Here is a 25,670-nt window from a genome sequence, read left to right as displayed (position 1 = left end):
TGTACTTTCTTCTAGTTGAAGTGGCCTAAGGTAAAGTGTGCTTTTGGCTCATTTCAACCACAGCAAAATCCCCTTGCCAGGTTTAAGATAACGAGACAATAGCCTACATTTGTTCCCAGTCAAGTCTGACATTTACTTTTGTCAATATACAACAAACCTTCAGGTGTCAATAACACAAGCCTCCTTTTTGAAATAGTGTTATTTTATTCTATGACGAGGTTTTCTTTAAGATCCGTGTTGAATACTGTATTAGGAATGACTTAGCTAATGTTGTCGCCACATTCATTGCCTTTGTCCAAATGGGATGTTTTACTTCACTCTAAATGAATATAATCAGATAAGCGGCGTAATTTGAATTATACAGTTATCTTCCTGGCGTTGTTTTTTTTTCTCTAGATCATTCTGACGGCGACCTTTTTACTGTCCGGAATGAATGAAACGATTAGTGTCAATGCAATAGCTTGTTACAATGTATTTGAATAACATTTGTTAGGCATACTTTTTGTGTTCAATGAATGTGATTTTAAGAATTTATTTTGCCTTTTTTTTCTCGTGTGTAAATGAGTATGTATTCACATAGGAAGGACACTGGGGTCAGAACAATTGTTTAAGCACCTTAATATGTAATTACTTTATTTTTGGTTTCTGTCTTTGGTTGCTTTTGTTCTCGTTGATTTTTCTCACCATCCCCTTTTCATTCACCCTTCCCTGGGTCGTGTTCATTAGGGACCAAACAGAAGAAAGCTGACTTCCTGGACATGTCAAATAAGAAATGCAAATGTTCGTGTTCTGTTGCAAACGTTTCCCGTTGCTATCCCTAATGAACACTACCCTGGCATGTGAGAGCACTGCGTGTCTGTTGGTGCTGTTTTTTTGTACGTCTTTTGTATGGAGCTGTAAATCGATGACATGATCCACTGCTTTATAAACTCTTATTTTCTCACCCACCATCCGTTTGGGTTGCCTTTTCTCTTTTCTCTCACTTTTTCACACCACCTTTTCCTACATCCACCTCAATCGCCCCAAACAGCCATACAGTATGCAAAAAAATAATATATATATATATATATTTTGTAGTGGGTTACACTACTTTAAGGTGCTCTTTATGAAAGGTACCTTAGTGTAAAGTGGTACCTTGTAGTGTTATAAGGGATACCCGCTCTGGAGAGCAAAATGGAGTATAAGGGCATGTACGTTACCCGTAATTGAATGAGGATAGAATGTAATGTTTTAAATATTTCTAGTCTGCCTTTGCTACCACTTTCGGGGACTTTAAAGGTTTTGGACTGAAGGCGTGGGCTTTTGGAGGATCCCGGCTCACATTGGAGTTGTATATATTGAATCAGAAAGGGGTGCTACAAGTGCCGATTTTAAGGTTTGTCCGAATGTGAACTCAAGTGGATGCATTGCAATGACATTCTTATTACAAGTCTTTCTACCAGTCTTTCTGCTTTTATTTTACGATTTCTGGGTACTATATTCCGAATAAATTCTGCCTGATCATTTCTGTATTTTTCTCTCTTTGGAAAGTCTGGTAACAGGCAGACTCATTTTCTCACTGGTGTGACGTGGTTATACAGTAGTTATGTTCTGGTGTGGTCCACGGAGGAATGAATGACTGTATGCAATTAAGCTGTATGTATCCACACAAAAAACTAAAAAAACATTTGCCCCAGGATACTTCAACTGGTGACGATCAGGGAGGATAAAGACAAAGGAGCCCTCTGTTGCTGGGTAAATCTGATAGGTTTATTGACGGGACAAACAAACAAAAGGCTTATGTTTTCGGCATAAATCGTCTCCCATCGGAGCCTTTTGTTTAAGCTGGGCTGTAGCGCGTTTGGGTATACCTTTGTTCTATTGGTAAACTGTGTGTATATTCCAGGAAAGGTTGAAGTTCACGCTCCCCAATATGTTTTGGACTGTATAGTTGGACCAAGACAATTTCAAGTATTCTATGTGAAGTAGGTACGTATTTGGAGACGCGTGCGTGTGTACACTCCTTCTACAGACACGCACCATCCCAGACATCCTTTATTTGTGTAGGAGTCAGCTCCTTCCTAAAACCTGCCACCATGGCAACTGTACAAACAAACCCGGACTGATACGTCTTGAGGGAGGTATGTTAGCCATTTCAGGAGATCGACGCCGAAGGGAGAATGAACGACTTTAAATGTCATCATAATTGGGCTTGTTTTAAAAAAAATGGCCATCCGTTGTTTTGATTGGCGTTCTTCCTCCCCATAGACGTTATGAAAACAGACTTTATGCACAGAGGGTGGGCTGACAACTTTATAATAGGTTAGCTTGTCTTGCTTCAATGTTTACTGTGCGTTTACATTGTTGTCATGCACATATACACATAAGAACTGCTTGTGTTTTGACGGATGACTTAATTGCATTAGATATTTTTGTAACGGTTACTGTTAGGAGTGCGAGATATTAAGAAAAATTGCCTCCACTAATGGTAATGCAAACGCCTCCGACCTCGTTTCTGTCAAACACTCACGAGAGAGAGCGTGTGTGAGTGAAACGTTAAGAATGGAGATTGGTTCGTGTCCAGATCACACAAAAAGAAAAATAACGAGAGATCTCAAATTAAATGAAGAGTGCTCTGGGACCGCTAAAGATCAATAGGCCCTGCGCGAGGAGCTGCGCCTGCAGACCAAATAAGGGCAGGAGCAGCCGGACAAGAGCGTCAGACAGAGTGCGGAGTGGGGGACCCAGTCAGGCTCCGAGGCAACCCGGGGACGAGGAGAGAAGAGTGGGCCGCACGCTCACAGACACTGGCCTACCTCCACTCTTCCCCTGGATGTTCATAGGCATACAGGTGGAGCGAGACGAAGCTGGAGAAGGATGACGCTACACGAGTTGGCTGAGTTCAAGTATAACAGGTACAGTATCGTGTTCAGAAAGAGCTGCTACGTCCGAGAAGGAGGGGGAGAGAGAAAGTGATAGAGAGCGAGACCAAACAGAAGTAAAGGAGCACGGGAGTAAGTGTGCGCCAGCCAAAAGAGGAAAAAGAGCGAGAGAGGGAGAAATGCCTCTGGTCCTGAGTTGGGGCCAATGACTTCGCTCAGGGGAGGGATCCCCCCTCCACCACCACCCCTCCGCGAGTTTAAAAGGGTACACGAGTAAGTCGTCCCTCTGCTCTGTTTCTGAGAACCCGGCTGTGTTTGGGACACACACCAGTGTACTTCCAGCTACAGAGACGAGGGACAGAGAGGGGGACATGCCACTGGATGTTGTCCTAAATGGCCCGGCCCCGTGGGGGTTCCGACTGACTGGGGGCAAGGACTTCAACCAGCCCCTCACCATCTCCAGGGTAAGAGAGTGTGCCTGATACTTTTAGACTGAGAAGACTGACAATGGGTGGGGGATTGTGTGTTTACAGTATGTTTTGCATGTGTGATGTGTGCTCGAGCATCTTTTGAGTGAGCCTGGTGCCAGGTGTTTGTGTGGGTGAGGAGGACGCAGTAGTAGGGAGGTGCGTGTGTCTTCCTACAGAGAACACAAATGGTCAGATTATACTCAACCGTTCCACCATTGTATTCTGTGTGTAGGGGATTATGTTGATCCGCTCTGTTTTAGCCTATGGTGTGCGTGTGTCTCTCACCCCCCCCCCCCACACACACACTTCTCTCTCTTACTGCCGCCGTACTTGGCTCACCTTCCCTTTAACCTCTCGTCTCAGTTAACTAGCTGCGATGGATGAACTAGCTAGGATGAGAAACAGCAGGGAGGAGCTCTGTGTATTCAACCAGACTGACCACAGAGTAACGCTGCCAAAAGTCTGCGTCCCAAATGGCAACATGCAGTATGCACTCCTTTTGACCCGGGCCCATAGAAATCCCTTCAAAAGTAGTTCACCAAAAAAGGGAATAGGAGGCCATTTGGACACACACACACAGCCTCAGCCATTCCCTAAACAGCCTTAGATTCATACAGTGAAAGACCACTGGATTGTGAATGTGTGTTTTAGGGTTGTGTTAAACCATGATACAGCAGGGATCTTTCTTATGTGGTGGAAGGCTGCGCGGCTGGGGGAACACACACACACACACATGTACGTGCGTGCGCACACACACCCGTGTTCCAGTAAATATCTGCAGCTCAGTTGGAAATAGCTGTTTGCATCATCTACTAGGATACACACACACACAGCAGCTGAATGAACGCAGGCTGCTGGGAATGGGTTAATAGCTGGCGACCAAAGTGCAGCTTCCTGGGTAGACATCTAGCTGGAGTTATTCTGAGAATGCCCTTCATTTTGCTCAAGTTAAGACATTCAACTGTAGGTGTGTGAGAGAGATCATCATCATGTGTTTGTGTTAACATTGTGTGTGTGCTTGTATGTGTGTCTGTCTGTCTCTGTGTGTGAGTGTGTGTGTATATGTTGTAGTTTTCTATTTTAACTTTGGCAAGGGTGTGTGTGTGTGTGTGTGTAACCATAGGAGTATCAGTAATCCCTGTCGTGTGTCTAAGTTTAGGCCTGGCACCAGGGCCGGGAGCTAAAAGAGTTACCGGTGAGATCTGTGAATCATCGGCCCCTGATGGCCACTACACACCTGTTGTGTGAGCAGAGAACCCGCAAGCTGATGAAGGGGAGGGAGGCTGGCGAGAGGGAGGGGTCAAAACTGGGGTCTCGACCATGATGTCAGACAAGTAGGTAGCTGGTGCCCCTAACCACAGATCTAGGGTCAGATTACCGTATCTCCAAGCCTAACCTTAACCATCAGGGGGATGAAGTACAATCTGACTCCGTTCGTTGTTTTTCAATCTTTCTCCTCGATTGATTTAAATGCCCTCATGTTCACCTATCCCTTCACAATCCACCCACTAGACAAGCTCTCATCACTTTACTCCTAACCTCTCACACAGCAGTCGTTGATCGAAAGCTTCTTAAACCCTCTCTACGTGGTCTTTACTAGCTCTCGCTCGAGGGGCGGTTCACTTGCAATGAGATTTAGCCACTGGCACATTCCTCTCGCTCGCAGAGCTTGAAACCTCGACCTTGTCTCGGGGATGTCTTCCCAGGCTGTTTTTTGTTTTTAAAAAAACATCCCCTTCTTCGGTTGATTTTTGTTTCCAAGTGAAAGCGTAAACGAAACATTATTAATTGACGTCCATTTCCCGGGTTCCAGTAAACGAGGGAATCCAGGACGGATGACGAGTGACGTTTAAATTAGCTGCGGCCGTGCATGTTTGGCTGAGACTGGAAGCGGAGTAGGGAAGAAACTAGGGGTTGTGTTCAGTGGTGTGTGTGTGTGTGTGTGTGTGTGCATAGCAAAATGAAAATGAGGGCTTCTTATTGGACAAGTTATGGTTGTAGCTCCCCATTTTCAAACCATTGCTTTCTCCCTCCCGAACACAACCCAGGGGTCCATCCATACAGGAAACTTTTGGAGCCGCTCCCAATTCGCCTCCTTGCCCTCCTTTTGGCCCTAACCCTTCAATGTCTGCAGATCTGAAGAGTCTGGATGGGTTCCAGTGTAATGGAGGACCTTTCCACCATATTGATTTTCACCTTACAGATCTGCAAACATTTTTTTTTAAAGGCCAAATGACGGGTTTCGGAGCGATTTGGGACTGACTGTCGGAATGGATAGGAGAGTAGTAAAAATGATGCACGCCACAGGGAGATGCAGATGGTTGTCAAGGAAAATGCCAAAGTTTGAATCGTGTAAATCACTCATGTTCCCTCCGCATCCCGTGACTCTCTCCTCCTGGGTTATTTATAGGCCCGTGATCCAAGCTTCAATGTAACGTCTCCCCTGTGAGAACTACAACGTTGCGCCTGAAACGCAATATGGTTCTCTTCCACCAGAGAAGAAAACCCCATCAGAGAGAGAGAGAGAGAGAGAGAGAGAGAGAGAGAGCGAGAGAGGGAAAGAAATATTGCAAGCTGTGAGAGACAGAGGGAGATACACACACACACGCACACACACACACACAGAAAGAGAGCATTTGAAGTAAATGGACGAAAAATAGGGAGTATTTTGAAGTTTAAAACCCCGGCTACTTTTGAGGTTTTAACTTCAATTGCTCTCTCTCTCTTTCTCTCTCTATATTTTTACTATTCTCTCCCGTATGTTACTCGTTACCACTTATAAAACCCAATCATTTCGTCCCGGCTCGTGTCCGTATTCCGTCTGTAAACTGTCAGTTGGCAGGACGAAACACGTGTTTACTTCGTCCACACAGAGAGATGGGGGAAATAAACAGTTTGCACGAGCTCAAATACCAGCGAGGGCAAATGACTTTATATGCAGAGAGAGAGAGGTTTACCTCCTGACTTCATACACAGAGAGGTTTCAACCATGTACTCTGGAGGCCGGGACACTGTCAAGTAGACGGGCTACTAAAACAAACCGCAAACTCCCAGCAAATGTATATTTCAACTTTTGCAACAAAATCGACTTTTGAGTTGGGAGTTTTGGTATTGCTTCTTAATTGGCATGAACATAAATAGCATATAGTTGTGGGTTGTTGTGCACAAAATCCAGCAACCCTATCAACACAATTGGGTCGTCAAAAATTTTGCCATAGGGTCATTTCATGAACAACTTTCTCCCAAATCTATATGCAACGTTGTGGCAACGAGGTGTTAGGAGGAAATAGAATCATGCAAGTCTATGCTTTTATTAGAGGTTCTATGGACCAGAAGTGCTTAAAGGGAGTCTGCGTTACTAGAAGTGGGCCTACAGTTAACCTAATGGATCAATTAGGCCCAAAGAGGTTTGTTCAACTACAATCAGTCAGATAGATGAGGTGGCACTGATATAGAGCGGGCCAACCTAACTACAGGCGGATGATGAGGTGGCACTGATATAGAGCGGGCCAACCTAACTACAGGCGGATGATGAGGTGGCACTGATATAGAGCGGGCCAACCTAACTACAGGCGGATGATGAGGTGGCACTGATATAGAGCGGGCCAACCTAACTACAGGCGGATGATGAGGTGGCACTGATATAGAGCGGGCTAACCTAATTACAGGCGGATGATGAGGTGGCATTGATACAGAGCGGGCCAACCTAATTACAGGCGGATGATGAGGTGGCATTGATATAGAGCGGGCCAACCTAACTACAGGCGGATGATGAGGTGGCACTGATATAGAGCGGGCCAACCTAACTACAGGCGGATGATGAGGTGGCACTAATAGAGAGCAGGCTACATTGTGTTCATTCATTATGTATACATAGGACAGTACATGCCATTTGATTATGATGAAAGAGAGAGATGGGGAAGTGATGGTGGGGACAAGGGAGGAAGGGATTGAGATGGAGATGGCATGCTTGTGTGGTGAGGTAAGAAGGATTATTCCCATGTTGTTTGTGTGACTACGGATCCACACACATATGGCACACATTTCTGCCTGGCTAATAGTAGATTATTAACAACCTTACTGATCTCTCTTCTCTCTGTCTCTGTCTCTCTCCCTCTCCTCTCTCTGTCTCCGTCTCTCTCTCTCTCTCTCTCTCTCTCTCTCTCTCTCTCTCTCCGCCTTGCTCTGAATAATCGGGTTTTATAAGTCGTACTGAGTTATATATGGGAGAGAATCGTAAAAAATATACCTTGGCAGCAGCCGGGGTTCTCACTTCACTTCTCTCTCTTTCCATCTCCCTCTCTCTCAGTTCAGTTCACTTTCTAAGTATGAAAAGTGAAGACGTTTGCTTACTTCACCAAAGTAACCGAAGACGACACTAATAACGGCAACCATTATTAGAATAATTTGTGACAATTGAATGAATAATGATCCATCTCCGTCACCCCTCTCGTTCTCTCTCTCTCTGGGCAGATCACTCCGGGCAGTAAGGCGGCGGTGGCCAACCTGTGTCCTGGTGATGTCATCCTGGCCATCGAGGGCATCCCGGCGGAGGACATGATGCACTGTGAGGCCCAGAACAAGATCAAAGACGCCATCTACCAGCTCATTCTCACTGTCCAGAGGTCAGGGTCCACACTGTGGGACACTCACATACCGATACAGACACGCGTACACACTCACCTGATACTTACACACACACTGGAGACATACACGCACACACACCTGCACGCACATTAACATACACACACACACACACACACTGACATGCACACATTGATGCCCACCCCACATACAGTCCTCTCACGTAAACATACACACTGACATGCACACACTTACACACACAAACTAATACGCACACACATCCCACATAAACGCACACACACACACTAATACTCTCACAAACACACATACTCAAACACACACACGCCTCTCACATAAAAGCACACACCATACAATAGAGATGTATACAAACATCAGTGACACAAGTGACTACCAATGGGTGTATCCTATGACACACATAGCTAGTCAAACACACATTCATGTTTGACTATCTACAGAACTTACTGTACTTGATGGATCCCAAGATCGCTTTAATACCACATAGAACGTTCCATCTTATGTAGAATGTTCCAAAGCTGGAAAAAGACGATTTCATACCCAAGAACGCCAAGAAATGAGCTACACACACCCACTCTCTAGTACAGACACACTTATACATGCCCACGCACATACTCGCACAAATTCTCTTTCATACACACACACACACACACACACACTCTTTTATACTGTTCACACACCAAAGGAAGTGTATGAAGTTGGGTTTGATTTATGAGTGCTCAGTGTACTGTGGCCCAGCTGCCATGTAAACCAATGTTTGGTCTGTGGTCATAATCGTTTCACCTGCGGTCGGTCGAGGGAGTTGACAGTAAACTCTGTTTGATCATGACCTGTTTCTTGTTCCCAGACCAGAAACCAGGCTATGGTCGCCTCAAGTCACGGAAGACGGGAAAGCTAACCCGTTCAAAATCAACTTGGAGGCTGAGCAACAGGTGAGCGATACCATGAGGATCTAATTAGGGGGGGAGACTGTGTGCGTATTTGTTTTAGTTGTATTTGTGTCTACACCTGTTGGTGTTTGTGTGCGTCAGAGAACATAACATAAGGCCTCCTTGTCTTTTTCTCTCTCGCTCTCCATTCAGGAGTTCAAACCCATTGGTACAGGTCACAACCGCAAGGCCCAGCCCTTTATAGCTGCAGCTAACATCGACGACCATCGTCAGGTGGTGAGCACAGCCTACAACACCCCCATAGGCCTCTACTCCTCAGGCAACATCCAGGACGCCATGCACGGACAGATGAGGGGCCTGGTCCAGGACAAGCCAGAGGGGTGAGTTGGCTGGCTGGGTTGGTGAGATGGTCGGTGGGTTGATGGGTGGTTGGGTGTCTGTCTGATTTCGATCTGTCGTCATGGTGACACCAGTATTGCTGTGTTAGCTTCCACTGTCGTCTTCTCTGATAGTTTCTGTTCTAAAACACGTTAAATGTTATGTCAAGGTACTTTAAATATATACAGTGCATTCGGAGATTATTCAGACCCCTTGACTTTTTCCACATTTTGTTACGTTACAGCCTTATTCTAAAATGGGTTACATTATTTTCCCCCCCTCATCAATCTACACACAATACCCCATAATGACAAAGCATATATGTATATATGTGTGTGTGTGTGTAAAAAAAAATATATATATATATATATAAATAAAATAAACATATATTACACTTTATTGAGACAGTATGGAAATCAGAGAAGGATATAGAGTCTTGTATCCTCGAATTTCAGTTCCCAGGAAGTCATGTGGATCTCATTAGCCTTGCTAGTAGATATATGGGGTGTCACCGCGGTGCATGTATTACCCAAGCACACAGGAATGACTTTTTCCCTGGCTTTAGCAGGATCTGTTTCTGATAGACAGACATAAATCATGCTAGCCGAGGTTCACATCAGCTTACAGTGTACAGTTCAGTACAGCGGCTCTTCACTGTTCATATTTTGATCAAGTGTTTCAGTAGAAACTTTTGAGTACTTGTAATAGTGAGGTCTTGTGACCACAAACTGGTTGAATCAATGTTGTTTCTACCCATATGTATCAAGAATGGTCCACACTTGGAGATAAATACATGACAACTACTAGAAATAATAAAATATGAAACATCTAAGAAGCCAGGCCTGGTATTTATAGCGTTTTTTTTTTAAAAGGCTTTTGATAAGGAAAGGCTGTATTTTATTTATAAATGCCTGGATTTTTTCAATGTCGGCGATTCTCTTATGAAATGGGTAAAAGTAATGTATAGCAACCCCAGGTGTAAAATGGTAAATAGCGGTTTTGAATTGTCAAGAGGAGTTAAACAAGGGTGTCCGCCTTCACTATATCTATTCGTTATGGTCATCGAAATGTTAGCTATTAAAATCAGATCAAATAACATTAGAGGATTAGAAATCCAAGGCTTAAAAGCGAAGGTGTCCATGAATGCCGATGACTCAAGTTTTATATTAAGTCCGCAAGCTTGATCCCTGCAATGTTTCATTGAAGATCTAGATAACCTTTCTGGACTAAAACCTAATTACGATAAGTGTACAATTTTACATTTTGGATCTTTAAATAAATACAACTTTTACACGACCCTGCAGTTTACCTATAAAATGGTCTGACAGTCAAGTAGACATACTTGGTATTCATATCACAAAATATATAAATGAGATCTCCACGATGAATTTCAATAGAAAACTGCAACCATGGAGAGGGAAATTCCTGTCTATTTATGGAAAAAATGCACTGATTAACTCCTTAGTCTTAGTTTACTAGTTTACTTATGGTGCTGCCTACTCCTGATGATTCGTTTTTCAAAACATATCATATTTCGCTTTATCTGGGATGCTAAACCAGACAGGATAAAGCGTGTCCTATCTTTAAAATGAGTATGAACTTGCAGGGTTGAGATGATTAAGTATAAAAGCACTAAACCTCTCTCTAAAAGCTTTACTTATCCAAAAGTATAACTTTAACCCGAAATGGTTCTCAAGTCGATTACTAAGAAAAGCTCATCCATTGTTTAAAAATGAAATTTTTGCCTTTGTGCAGATTGCCTTGTCTCATTTTCGATTAATTGAAGAAGAGAAAAAATCCCCCAAACAAGCATTGCAAAGCTGGCTACAATTTAAATTTCATCCCCCTGAAACGAGAGAACAAAAAATATTATGGCTGAACTCAGATGCAATTAAATACCAATATTTATGGAAAAAATTTTACATTACATTACATTTAAGTCATTTAGCTGAACTCAAATTGGATGACATCCAGTGGAACAGCCACTTGTGCATTAAATACCAGTATTTATGGAAAAAAAAAATGTTTGAAATGGGGATTTTGTTTTTAAATTATATTGTAAATTGGAATGGTAGAGTTATCATAATTATATCGGAAGGTCTGCTCAATCCAAGATTACAACCAAATGATTACAGCATTACCCCCAAAATGGAGGAGGCAGGTGGCAGCGGGAGGAGGTAGGGAACTGGTCTGTCTTCCCAATATAAAGGATCAAAACTGGCAGAGGAATAAAAATAGCATAAATAGGAAAGTACACCAGTTTCATTTGAAGACCAGGATGTTGATAGCTGAGCCATACAGATTGGAAAAAAGTTGAAGATATTTTTGATGTATGGATTCTATGGTATGAGTTGATATATAATACGAAGCTAGATTCAAGACTTCGTGCTTTTAAGCTAACATTATTGTACCGAATTCTTGCTACCAACAAAATGTTGAATATTTGGGACATACAATCATCGTAGCTCTGCAGATTTTGTTGTGAGGATACAGAATCAATAGACCATTTGTTTTGGTATTGTTTTTGCGTGTTTCTGGGCTCAGGGATGGCTGAAAGTGTGTAACAGATTTTTTTTTTATCCCTAGAAATGGTATTGTCGGGAGACCGGGTCAGTCAATTACTGATATACTAATATCTCAGTAACAGTATTTATCTTCAACTCACAATCTGTGGATTCTATTCGATTAGATAGATTCAAATTGTATGTTAAATATCACAGCATAGTTGAAAGATATAATGGTGTGTAGAAATCCGAAGAGGGTGGCGAGCAGAGATACGTGGGATAAGCTGAGGTTTGGGATGTGGAATTGGAGACAAGTAGGAGTGGAGTTTCTGGGTGGGGGATATAATGACGGTCAAATATAAAAGTAAAACAATAAAGTCCAAACAAAACAAAAAGTCAGTTTGAATGACCCTGAGGGGCAGTGTTCTTACAGCTAATGCATGTTTGCCTGAGGCTGATGCCGCGCAGGTGTTTGTTCACATGCATATACACACACTCTCATTCAAATACACAGACGTACACAGACACAGGTAAATAGTGCCATACATGTACTCAAACATATTCAGTTAGCATATTTTGTTGTCCTTGATGTCTTCTGTTTTTTGTGTTGTTGTTTTCCGTTTGTTTTGTGCATTGGCGGGGGCGGGGGGGGGGCAGCTCTTGGGGAACTGTGGGGGGTATCTTGGAGGGCTGGTGGACTGGCGATTGGGAGCTTGGCCGGTGGCTGATAGGTCGCTGGTTCTGGTCCCCGTTTTTGACCTTGTGGGAGATCTATCAACGTGCCCTTGAGCAGGGCGTTGGCGCTGGTTCCTTCTGTGGGTCGCTCTGGATGGGTGTCTGTTAGATGACTGAATGAGGAGGAGATGTTGAGCTGATTCACTGCAAGTAGATTGAATATAAAACATACAATGTAAAAAATATATTTATATACAGTATTTCAGTGGAGGCTGGTGACTTGGAAAATTGAGGAGGATGGGAGACCCCCAGTATAGGCACGGAACACACGGAGATCACAAAGTGTGTTTAAAAAATCATCAGAGACTAATTATTTTAACCTAAAGACATTTATAGTACAATATTATGAGGGATGAGAAGGCTACTTACAGTGTTGAAAAGGGGACCACAGCAGTGATTGAATGAGGGTATGAGGCATGAGTTGAGGTGTTCAGAGGCTTGACCAGTGCAGGAGGACACGATATTACTGAGAAGACAAAAAAACAACAACACAAGACACTACACAGGTAGACAAAAGAGCTAGTTAGTCCAAGCAAGGAGTAAGATCTTTGACGTGTTAATGGGATTGTGTATGTGATTGACTCTACATACAGTAATGAGAGGAAATTGATTGGGGTACACAGTGTTTGGAAGGGAAACATTCAATGTGCCAGTGGATGAGCGGGCACATGAGACATCATGTAACCCAAGAAACGTTCCTGAATAAAGCCCTGATCATCCACATACCTGACGATAACTGACAGCTTCAAGCAGAATGGTGGCACCATAGAGCAGTGGAGCAATTTTTACCCCCTAGGGCCTGGAGTTTTTCCTTATATGTTAACCTAACTAGGAAAACTCTGGACCTTATAAGGTATGACAATTAATAATCAGTTGTAAAAATGTTTTATATGGGCTATGATGGGAGCAGTTTTTCTTAATCAAGTCACATGGTTTAAAAAAAAAACTCTGTATTTAGACTAGATTAGGAGGGGGATTTCCTCTACCCAGACACAGACGACAACTGATAATCACGGGGCTGAGCTTTATGCATGTTTGCATCATGCAGGCCTATGCAACTGTAGGCCTTGTAAAAATAAAATAAATGACTCACATCTGCCATTATGTTGATTGATTCATTTCAGTGAATAATTTTGGATTCAAAACATATAGGCAACCTAGCCAGCCCAATTTTGAATATAACCAACATGTTGTCACTTTCACAATTTCTCCTGACACACAAATGGACTATAAATACATAACGCTACCAATTAGTTTACCTTGACCAGATGGACAGGGCTCATAGACTGTATGCAGCTACTCTAATTAGTAGCCTACAGTTGATCAGACAGAAAAAGTATTGTTTTCAACCCATAGAGCAGATACCATACAGCATGTCAGATTTCTCATGTTTAGGCGTAGCCTGGGATGCAGAGACATTTATGTCATGAGTTTTTACTTGTCTGTCCGGAGTGATTATGTGTTATCATCTTTGCTCAATAAATTCCGGGGGAAAGTGCAACGCCTACTTGAGCGCATGAGAAGAAATATGCTGCGTTAACCTCTCTCTTTTAATCTAACTTTGAATGGATGATGCAATGGAAGCTATCAAATCATTCGGAGTTGTTTTCCAAATCTCAGAAAAGATGTTCAGAATGTAAAGAACCTTAAGGTGCATTTACAGGCAGATTGATAATAGGCTCCCTGTTAACCAGCTTTACTTTTGATGCCAGTTGGTATTGAACGCTCTCACCTTTTCATCCTTCTCCATGAAACTGATCTCAGGCAGAGGTCGACCCTCGCTTTTAATTCGCACCTTTTCCGTGTACCCCAGAGAATGAAAGGGGTTCTTCAACAAAAAGTCCAACATTTTCGGCAGCGTTGGCCATTCTACCATTCTGGCGGAGAAAACTGCGAGCGCTGGTAGCTAGCTAGAAAGGCAAATTTAAATACATTGCACTAACTTGACACAACAATAAAATTCTAAACCTAAGAAAACAATGTATAATATACCTCATCCATCTCCTGCATTTTGAAAAAACTCATCTGAATTGAATAATGTCCCAAAAATGCTCAACTATCACTCTTCACTCTTCACTCTTAATCTCTATCCAACAATGTCACCAATCTTCTCAACACATAGAACCCCCATAATGCTCTGTGGCACAATCCCAATACAACAAACTAGGTTCATTATCTGATCCTACATCTATGAACGGATGGACACGATGTCAGTTCATACTGCAAAAGCTTTGATTGGTTGGAGGACATCCTCCAGAAGTGGTCATAATTACCATGTATGTCTATGGAAGAGAGTGAGGCCTACGAGCCTCCTATATCTTGTATTGAAGTTAGCGTCCATCCTCCTCTGGCTACATTATCTTTCCTCCGGCTACACCATGGTGCAAGCACAGACAGTGCTGTTGAAGTTACTGTAGACCTTCATCGCAAAACAGTATATTTTAACCAATTATTTGGTGATATATGAATATAATTTGTTTTGTTTAATCTTTTTTTAATGTTATACTATTTTTATATTTATGACATTTTACTGAGGAGGATGGTCCTCCCCTTCCTCCTGAGGGGCCTCCACTTATTTATATATAAATATATATATACTACCTACTTCTCTATATTTTCTGGTTAGAGCCAGATTACGCTGTTCTGTGAAAGGAGTACTACACAGCGTTGTACGAGATCTTCAGTTTCTTGGCAATTTCTCACATGGAATAGCCTTCATTTCTCAGAACAAGAAAAGACTGACGAGTTTCAGAAGAAAGTTCTTAGGTTCTGGCCATTTTGAGCTTGTAATCGAACCCACAAATGCTGATGCTTCAGATACTCAACTAGTCTAAAGAAGGCCAGTTTTATTGTTTCTTTAATCAGTACAACTGTTTTCAGCGGTGCTAACAAAATTGAAAAAGGATTTTCTAATGATCAATTAGCCTTTTAAAATGCTAAACTTGGATTGGCTAACACAACGTGCCATTGAAACACAGTAGTGATGGTTGCTGATAATGGGCCTTTTAGCCAAATACATTTAAACTCAGTTTTTCACAATTCCTGACATTTAATCCTAGTAAAAATTCCCTGTCTTAGGTCAGTTAGGATCACCACTTTATTTTAAGATTGTGAAATGTCAGAATAATAGTTGTGAGAATGATTTATTTCAGCTTTTATTTCTTTCATCACATTCCCAGTTGGTCAGAAGTTTACATACACTCAATTAGTATTTGGTAGTAGCATTGCCTTTTAAATTGCTTTACTTGGGTCAAACATTTTGGGTAGCCTTCCAACAATAAGTTGGGTGAATTTTGGCCCATTCCTCCTGACAGCCTCCTTGCCCGCACACGCTTTATCAGTTCTGCCCACAAATGTTCTATAGTATTGAGGTCCGGGCTATGTGATGGCCAATATCTTGACTTTCTTGTCCTTGTGCCATTTTCCACAACTTTCTAAGTATGCTTGGGGTCATTGTCCATTTGGAAGAACCATTTGCAACCAATCCTTAAAGGCACAGTCAACTTAGTGTATGTAAACTTCTGACCCACTGGAATTGTGATACAGTGAATTATATGTGAAGAAATCTGTCTGTAAACAATTGTTGGAAAAATTACTTGTCATGCACAAAGCAGATGTCCTAACCGACTTGCCAAAACTATAGTTGGTTAACAGGAAATCTGTGGAATGGTTGAAAAACAAGTTTTAATGACTCCAACCTAAGTGTATGTAAACTTCCGACTTCAACTGTATGTAGATGTTCCGTTACAAATCTGCCGTTTCCAGCTACAATAGTCATTTGCAACATTAACAATGTCTCCACTGTATTCTGATCAATTTGATGTTATTTTAATGGACAAAATATGTGCTTTTATTTCAAGAACAAGGACATTTCTACATGACCCCAAACTTTTGAATGGTAGTGTATACAGAAAAAAATGGTCCCACCACCCAAAGAACATCCAGCCAACTTGACACAACTGTGGGAAGCATTGGAGTCAACATGGGCCAGCATCCCTGTGGAACGCTTTCGACACCTTGTCCACGCCCATTGAATTGAGGCTGTTCTGAGGGCAAAAAGGGGTGCAACTCAATATTAGGAAGGTGTTCCTAATGTCTGGTACACTCAGTGTATATATACATATATAGCGTATTCAATCCATGTGTCGTATTATTGGCCTGTAGATCTCTTTCAGCAAATTCTGGTTAGATGACTTGGTGTTCTGACTATGGGTGGTGGCTATAAAAAGAGCTGTGTATACGAAAGGCGTCTGCACCCTCATGCTTCTTCACCCCATGTCATCTCTAACCTCCTCTCTCCATTCTCTCCGTTCTCCTCCCATCCATTCTTCCTCTCTGTTTTTCCCTCTCTTCACTTCCTTTTATGGACGTCTGCTGATGCCTGTGTTATGTGTGTCTCTGTCAGACCTGAGTTCAAATACTATTTGAAATCTTTCAAGTACTTTGAGCGCAAATACTTCTAGCCTGCCTGGAGTACCACATGGGTGGGGTTTGCCATTGTGGGACTATTTTATTGGTCCATTAAGCCAGGAAAGCTCAATAAAGTACTAAAAACAGTATTTGGAAATTATTTCAAATAGTATTTGACCCCAGGTCTGGTCTCTGTAATGTCTGGCGGGCCTCCTTTTGACCTGATGCAGCCTGTGATAACCAAAAGCCTCAGGGCCCTGGAGTGAGAGTGCCCCAGCTGGCAGGCATCATTTCCCCCTATGACTTGCAGCCCGTCCCTAAACCTGGAGCTGGGGAGTGCTGGACCCCCAGGTCTTAATACGACTCTGATGTTAAATCTGATATGGAGGATAGTGTTGTTATGACTACACTGGTGTCTGCTGGGGCAGATGAACAGTGCTTTCCATGGTAGCCGCAGATCTCGGATGGAACAGGTGCAGCCGATGTCGACTTAAAGCAGCCCCTGGCACATCTCTGATTCAGAGGGGTTTGGGTTAAATACAGAAGACACATTTCAGTTGAACGCATCCAGTTGTACAACTGACTAGGTATCCCCCTTTCCCATTTTTTTCTCCATCTCCACAAAATGTGAGATATTTTTGTGTGTTTGTGCATCTGCTGCATCTGTTAATGCTCATCTCTTTGTGTGTGTGTGTATATTTTTGCTCATCTCTGTGTGTGTGTGTTTCCCTCTCTGCAGTAGCAAGACGCTGACCTCCATCGAGGAGTCTGATGTGTACCGCATGCTCCTGAAAGACCAGGAGGAGCCCCAGGAGCCCCGGCAATCAGGTTCCTTCAAGGCCCTGCAGGACTTTGTCGACAGCGACGGTCAGTTCTCCACTAAGTAACTTCCCTTTCATTATGATATGGGTGGGAAATTATATCATCATTCAGTGTGGATTCCAGGCTATAATGCTGCAGTCCCGCACTCAAGAAGAGCTTCACGTTTGCATATAATAATGTATTCTTTCTCAATGAGACACATCAAGGACAAACCTGTTGGTGTTCAAGTCGTCGTCAGTGTGGGTGAGCTCTCTACCGCTCACTCACTTCAAGACCTATAGTTTAATTAACACCTCTAGCTATCAACATCGCATACATTTTGACCCCAAAAACTATTGGAAAGAGCCACAACCAAAATGAAGATATCACTTGAAATCAGTATTTTGTTGGGCATTCATTTTATAAGACAAAGTACAGGGAGATAATTCAGAATTTACATTGTTCTGATCTTGAAAAGTGTGTACACAAGGAGTGAACTCTATATACAAATGAATTAGTAGTGAACAGATTACATGTCTAGGCTTTGGTTCAGCAGGCTAACACGGTCACTTTGGGTGGTACTGATGTGCTAGATAAGGCCTATGAACAAAAATGTGGCATATAAAGAAGCTGATTTAAATAGCATGATCATTACACAGATGCACCTTGTGCTGGGGACAATAAAAGGCCACTCTAAAATGTGCAGTTTTGTCATACAACACAATGCCACAGATGTCTCAAGTTGAGGTAGAGTGCAATTGGCATGCCGACTTGTCCACCAGAGCTGTTGCCAGAGAATTGAATGTTAATTTCTCTACCATAAGCCCCCTCAAGTTGTTTTAGAGAATTTGGCAGAACGTCCAAACGGCCTCACAACCGCAGACCACATGTATGGCGTTGTGTGGGCGAGCGGTTTGCTGATGGTGATGGCGGGGTTATGGAATGGGCAGGCATAAACTACGGACAACGAACACATTTGCATTTTATTGATGGCAATTTGAATGCACAAATACTGTGACAAGATTGTTAGGCTCATTTTTTTTAAGGAGTCTGACCAACAGATTCAAATCTGTATTCCCAGTCATGTGAAATCCATAGATTAGGTCCTAATTTATTTATTTAAATTGACTGATTTCCTTATATGAACTGTAACTCAATCAAATCAATGAAATTGTTGTATGTTGCGTTTATATTTTTGTTCAGTATATATTATATACCCAGTCGGATGCTTTGTCACAAAAAAATAATCTTTAGGCAGGAATTCTCAGTCCTCAGATTTTCTTACGCAAAACTTATTTGTCCAGTCAGACCTGTGACGGACTAGTTGTCTATTTTTACTTCCTCTTTAGTGTCTGATTTTGTCAACTATGCGTGTGGATTTCCAACTCTAAACCAATCTTCAGTGGTAAGCAATTTTTTATTTTCTCTTTCAAACCTCATTTTTAACCACACAAACGCATATTGTGATCCGTTTTAAAGTCCACCATTGTAAAAGACCAATTCAACATTCAAGTTTATGTTTACATTGAGTTGCTTGAGGCAACCTGCTCTGAACAACCTATAGTGTTTAAGATAAGATACGATAAGATAATGACTTACATCAATGATACCGATTTACATGGCACTGACTGACAAGTCGACAGCTTCTTATTAATGACTGTCGTTGTGTGTGCTTGTACTGTAACAAATAAAATAACCTGTATGGACAGCTGCAAGGCTATCCCTGAACTTATCTGTGAATGAAATGTAATGTGTATCTATGGTATGAAATAAAGATTTAACATCATTTAGGTTATCAATTATAATTTAAAAACAATTCTTCCTTTTTACAGGGCAAAAATTTCATCCAAAAACAAGAACAGCAGCTTCCAACAAAACTTTGATCGCTGCTCTAGGGCTTGTGAGCTCAGTGATATTATGTGTAATTTACTTGGAACCACCATCTGTTGTCTGTCCATCCAGATTAGGAGAATCGCCATCCTTGGAACTGAAAATAGTTTCTCTATTTAAAAAAAAAAACAACAACCGAAAAGCCTTGGTGTGGCTCTGACCAATTGGTGTGGACCCTGTTCAACATCAATAGCTGCGTCCTGACAGACGACAGATCCCTTTACGACGAAGCGGACGCTGTCATTTTCTTTCACAAAAGCATCAGACCGACTTGCCCTGGTCTCCTCGTCCAGGTTTTCATAAATGGATCTGGTATCACATGAAATTACAAACAAAATCAAATGTGGGCTGCATGTCAGCAAAGCCACTACACAACACTAAACAAGACATTAGTTGCACTATAACGGTGACAAACGGTGCCCCCAAACTGTTAGGGCTTACATACAGTACATCAGTCCCAACACCTTACCACCGCTACACCTGGCTATCAGTGGAGCCTTGTCTGGCAGCGAAACAGTTTATTCAGCCTCATTTACCGCTGATATGGTTGACTTGCTTAAACAAATGTGGTTTCTAATTGAGATGTACAAACTATGACGTAAGGGGACGACAAGCGGATAAGAGGCCATTTGTAGTTTTGATTAAGACATTAATGAGCGAACGACGGAGGAGTCAATATAACTATTTGTTCAGCACTTTTGAAATGTACAGCGACAGAATTCAGAACATGGACCGTTCTTAGTGTTCTCCCTGTACACCAAGTCAGAACCATAGGATAAATAAAAGGGGCATATAAACAGACAATGAAAGCTCTTACAATATTCAATGATTACATTTCTCTAAAACAGGTTATAGGCTACAGGTTATGCGCACCACCAAGTTAGAACAGTAGGTGAAATTAAGAGGAAAATAGACCAAATTACTGACCAAATTATTCGGGTGAGGCACATTGAACGCTGTTTGGGTCTTTGCGTGTCAAAAAAGATACGTCATAACACTATTTGACGTGTTAAATAAGCTTTTAATCTGACACATCAAATAACACAATTCTAGGGGCGGCAGTTAGCCTAGTGGCTAGAGCATTGGCCAGTAACCAAAAGGTTACTGGATTGAATCCCAGCGCTGACAATGTAAAAATCTGTTGTTCTGCCCCTGAGCAAGCCAGTTAACCCACTGTTCCCTGGGCGCCGAAGACGTGGATGTCGATTATGGCCTCTGATTCAGAGGAGTTGGGTTAAATGCAGAAGACACATTTCAGTTGTACAACTGACTAGGTATCCCCCTTTCCCTATTATAGAATGTTGTGTGTGCTGTACAAAAAAAAGTTTGAAAAACACACCGGCCACGAACGATGTGTTTACAATACCACGTTGGTGAAAATAGACCAAATTATTAGGGTGAGGCACATGGGCTGCTAACAGCTTACTTAGTATTACTTTTTTAGCTACAGTATACATATCTCCCTGGCATATTACATCATTTATGCAGCAGCATACAATACATTTTTGGACTCACCTTCTGAAGGTGGGAGCGGTGGTCTTGTAAGGGCACATTTTGTCATCAAAGTCTGGCATTCTCTGGATTTATAGTGGGAACTCTGGGGTGGGGGGATAAAAAAAAAACACACAGCCACTCCATTGTATAGCAGGCTAGTGGTTGCTTTGCAATGCTCGCAGTTAGCCACTGAATCATTACAATCCTTGTTGAATTTGCGATTTCCAACTTGTTGTGTAATCTTTATGTCCAATGGCCGATGAGCACCAATAGGTTTAATCTAATTTCTCTTCATTTTTTCTCTTCATATGACAAGGATTAAAAAGGATGTGTCAGTAGATTGCTGACTGGATTCATGATGATGACTGCTAGCTAAGACTTTGAAACTAAAATGTTGACATGATCAGTCCAATCAAAGCTACTGTACATATAATGTGATTTGATGTAATTTATCTGTGGCCAATGACCTTGAGCCTTCTTGGAAGGGTACTTGTAATATAACTCTATGGCAGGACCCAAAGGGTTGACATTTTGGATGTCTATGCTTACTAAGGACTTAAACTTGGTGATGACGTAGTGTCCCCATGAGTGACAGAACACTGAGCCAATTATGGCGCAATGCTCCTATTTTCTGCTGGCTCGCACCACCACCGCAGAAAGCACTGAGCTAGGCTGAAACATCTGCATTTTGGAGCTGCCTCACTCAAGAAAACAAAAAAAGAGACCATGTTTGAATGACGATTTATTAACTCAATGATATATCGTTTTTTAACTTATTTTTTTTTACATTGTTTGTAAACTGATATGTGCTATGTATTAATGCCAAAATAACATGCAAAACAAGCAAGCCCAAAACATTTTATTTCTTTGTGTATATGTGTGTGTGTATATGTATATATATATATATATATATATATATATATGTGTGTATATATATGTGTGTGTGTGTGTGTATATATATATATATATATATATATATTTATGTATGTAAAAATATGGGGCTCAAAACAGGTGGTACTCTGCCCCACCTACCCTGAATGACAGATCGCCACTGTGTTGTTTGGGGGAGTGGGGGGGTTCAATGCTGGTGAATATACAGGAAGTGTGCAATAGATTGAGATGATGTATCCATGCATGCAAGATACTGTGCTATGGTGTCATCATCAATATACTCTGCTACGGTGTCATCATCACATACTGTGCTATGGTGATATCATCAATATACTGTGCTATGGTGTCATCATCAATATACTGTGATATGGTGTTATCAATATATCAAGGAACAGTGGGTTAACTGCCTGTTCAGGGGCAGAACGACCTTGTCAGCTAGGGGATTTGAACTTGCAACCTTCCGGTTACTAGTCCAACGCTCTAACCACTAGGCTACCCTGTCACCCATGTGTATACTGTGCTATGGTGACATCATCAATATACTGTGCTATGGTGACATCATCAATATACTGTGCTATGGTGACATCATCAATATACTGTGCTATGGTGACATATCTGTGACGATATACAGTATATGTCGCTAACGCTCTGCTCCTTTTTGTATTTCAATTTTAAAATGATTTAATATCCTTCAATTACGGTATGCTCCTAATTTTAATAATTTGCTTGTGACTTGTGTTCTGTGTCACAAATGGTAACCTATTCTCTATGTACTGTATTGACCAGCTCGAAGTAGAGCACTATATAGGGATTAGGGTACCAATAGTGTGTGTCCCATGTGTTGTCCAGGCACTCGCCCCATGGTGACGAGGACGGTGAGAGCGCCCATGACTAAGCCACCGCCGCCCACAGGAAACCTGCAGAAGCTGCCCCTGTGTGACAAGTGTGGAAACGGCATTGTGTGAGTAATTCGAAGACGAAGCTGCTCTGAGAATGTCATATGAAAAGTTGGTACTGAGTTGCACCCATTTCTTTCAATACTTATTATAATAAGAAGAGTTATAGCCTGAAATCCAGAACCTGTTTTGAGATGACATTCCACTCCTTTTATTCTGTGTCATTCCAAACACAGGAGGCTGCTGAGGAGAGGACGGCTCATAATAATGGTGGGAACGGAGCGAATGGAATAGCATTAAACACGTTTGATGTCTTTGATACCATTCCAGCTGTTACCATGAGCCAGTCCTCCCCAATTAAGGTGCCACCAACCTCCTGTGTTGCCGAACAGTATCTTTCTTCTACAGAGAGTTTGCTTAGTTGTGTTGATCAAAAGTGTTTGGTCAGACAAGGAGTGGCAAGGAGTATAATGATAACAGAAACAAACTGGTACCCAAGCCAGAAGAGTTACACCTAAAAAGTTCTGCCAAAAACTAGTTGCCCCTTAAAGGTCCAATGTAGCCATTAAAATAAAAAAATCTCATTATCAAATAAATTCTGGGCAACAATTAAATACCTTACTTTGATTGTTTTCAATTAAAATAGTCGAAATAAACTCTAAACAAAGAGCAATTTCTCAAGAAAAATATTTTTGTGGACTATCTGGTAGTGGTTTGCGTGGGGAGGGGAAAACTAGTTGTTATTGGCAGAGAGGTTTGGAACTCTGTTATTGGTGATGTCACCAGGCAAAAACTCCATCACACGAAAATAGGCTGATATTTCAGGCAGTCTTTTTAAATAGCTCTTACACTAAAAGGGCATTATCATAATTCTCCCAATTTGACAGGATTATTCCAACGTCATAGTGTAGAAATCTACACTACCGTTCAAAAGTTTGGGGTCACTTAGAAATGTCCTTGTTTTTGAAAGAAAAGGTTTTTTTTTTGTCCATTTAAAATAACATCAAATTGATCAGCAATACAGTGTAGACATTGTTAATGTTGCAATTGACTATTGTAGCTGGAAACGGCAATTTCTCGCATGGAATAGCCTTTGTTTCTCAGAACAACAATAGACTGACGAGTTTCAGAAGAAAGTCCTTTGTTCCTGGCCATTTTGAACCTTTAATCGAACTGATGCTCCAGATAATCAACTAGACTAAAGAAGGCCAGTTTTATTGCTTCTTTAATCAGGACAACAGTTTTCAGCTGTGCAACATAATTGCAAAAGGGTTTTCTAATGATCAATTAGCCTTTTTAAAATTATAAACTTGGATTAGCTAACACAACGTGCCATTGGAACACAGGAGTGATGGTTGCTGATAATGGGCCTCTGTACGCCTATGTAGATATTCCATAAAAGAATCCGCCGTTTCCAGCTACAATAGTCATTTACAAAATTAACCAACTCAATATTAGGAAGGTGTTCATAATGTTTGGTATACTCAGTGTACTTTGAGTGGTTAGAGGAGGTAGGCAGCACTCTCCCAAATCATTGATGTACTTTTGTAATCTGGCAACCCCGCTCCAGCTTCCCCTCCCCCAATCCTAACCATTAGTGGGGGGAAATGCTAAACTGACCCAAGATCAGCGTCAGCGGTAACTTCAGCCTACTCACGTTGTTACCTCTGTTGTTCTTCTATAGGGGCACAGTGGTGAAAGCGAGAGACAAGTTCCGCCACCCTAGCTGCTTCGTGTGCACCGACTGTGACGTCAACCTTAAACAGAAGGGCTACTTCTTCGTGGAGGGCCAACTGTACTGCGAGACCCACGCTCGAGCCCGAACAAGACCCCCGGAGGGCCATGACCTTGTCACTGCTTTCCCCTCGGCATAGGACCCTCCTCACACACACACACACGCACCATCCTAAAAATTATGTCTGCCAGTGAGGCTCCATTGACTGTAACTGTTTGTATCTGTGTTCTCCTGTGTTCTATTGTCTGTTTGCTTTTTTTTGCACAAATCCTCACAGTGCATTTGTTTGTGAATATTCTCTTACTTCAAATAAAGGGTTTTTTGACTCCATGTTGTGGAAATGCCTCATTGTCTTTCTCTCCATCCCTTTCCTGAGCTGGCTGGCCGACTGAATAATAGGCAGACACACTAGATGAAGTGCTGGCACGTCACAGTGTCACCGAGGGCACTGAGAGTCTCTCAAGGGGGATGACGACGACGGAGCTGTGAATGTGTCACCTTCCCCGTGTCAGCTGTTATTCCTCACAGGGCGTCAAGGCATAAAGGGTACTGTCTGTTTACGACCTGGGATTTGGCGTCCAGCCAAACGGCGAGCGTCAGTGAATGAGTTGTAAGGTCAGCAAGTGTTTGGGTGACAACGGAAAGGGATGAACGCGAGGACGGGCAATTGTGATTAGACAAAAACTAGTGAGATAAAGATTTTTTTTTTTTTACATGTCTTCTAACAGTTGAGCTTGTCATATAACTACTATGTGCGTGAGCGGATCATTATGAGATTGTGAGGAGTCATGTTGCTGAAGTGAAGGGAACCTAATCCATGTCGCTCGCCGACATTATTTGAACCTTTATCCCGAGGAAACTATACTTTCCCCGAGTGTTCAGTGGCCATCCCAACAGCTGTGTGGGTGAAGAAATGAATGGATATGAAGAAGTAGTCTGAAAAGACACGTTGGTCCTGGATGTGTAAATTAAGCCACAATTAACAGTCAATGACATTTTGTTTTGCGTGTTCTTTCAAAAAAAGTTATGTTATGAGGTAAGTTGACAGTGATGTGGCCTATATCCCTCCACCAGTTGTGAGAGGCCTATAAAACA

At 42.0% G+C, this 25,670-nt stretch overlaps 1 pseudogene; it reads left to right on the top strand.

Annotated features, from left to right (window-relative positions):
- Positions 1 to 2,533: 2,533 nt before the first annotated feature.
- LOC115145792 (PDZ and LIM domain protein 3-like) lies at positions 2,534 to 24,905 on the top strand (annotated as a pseudogene).
- The last annotated feature ends 765 nt before the right edge of the window (positions 24,906 to 25,670 follow it).

Source organism: Oncorhynchus nerka, linkage group LG18 (assembly GCF_034236695.1).
Source record: "Oncorhynchus nerka isolate Pitt River linkage group LG18, Oner_Uvic_2.0, whole genome shotgun sequence".
NCBI classification, from domain to species: domain Eukaryota; kingdom Metazoa; phylum Chordata; class Actinopteri; order Salmoniformes; family Salmonidae; genus Oncorhynchus; species Oncorhynchus nerka.
Note: the sequence above shows the minus strand (reverse complement) of the source record. Positions and strands in the feature narration are given on the sequence as shown.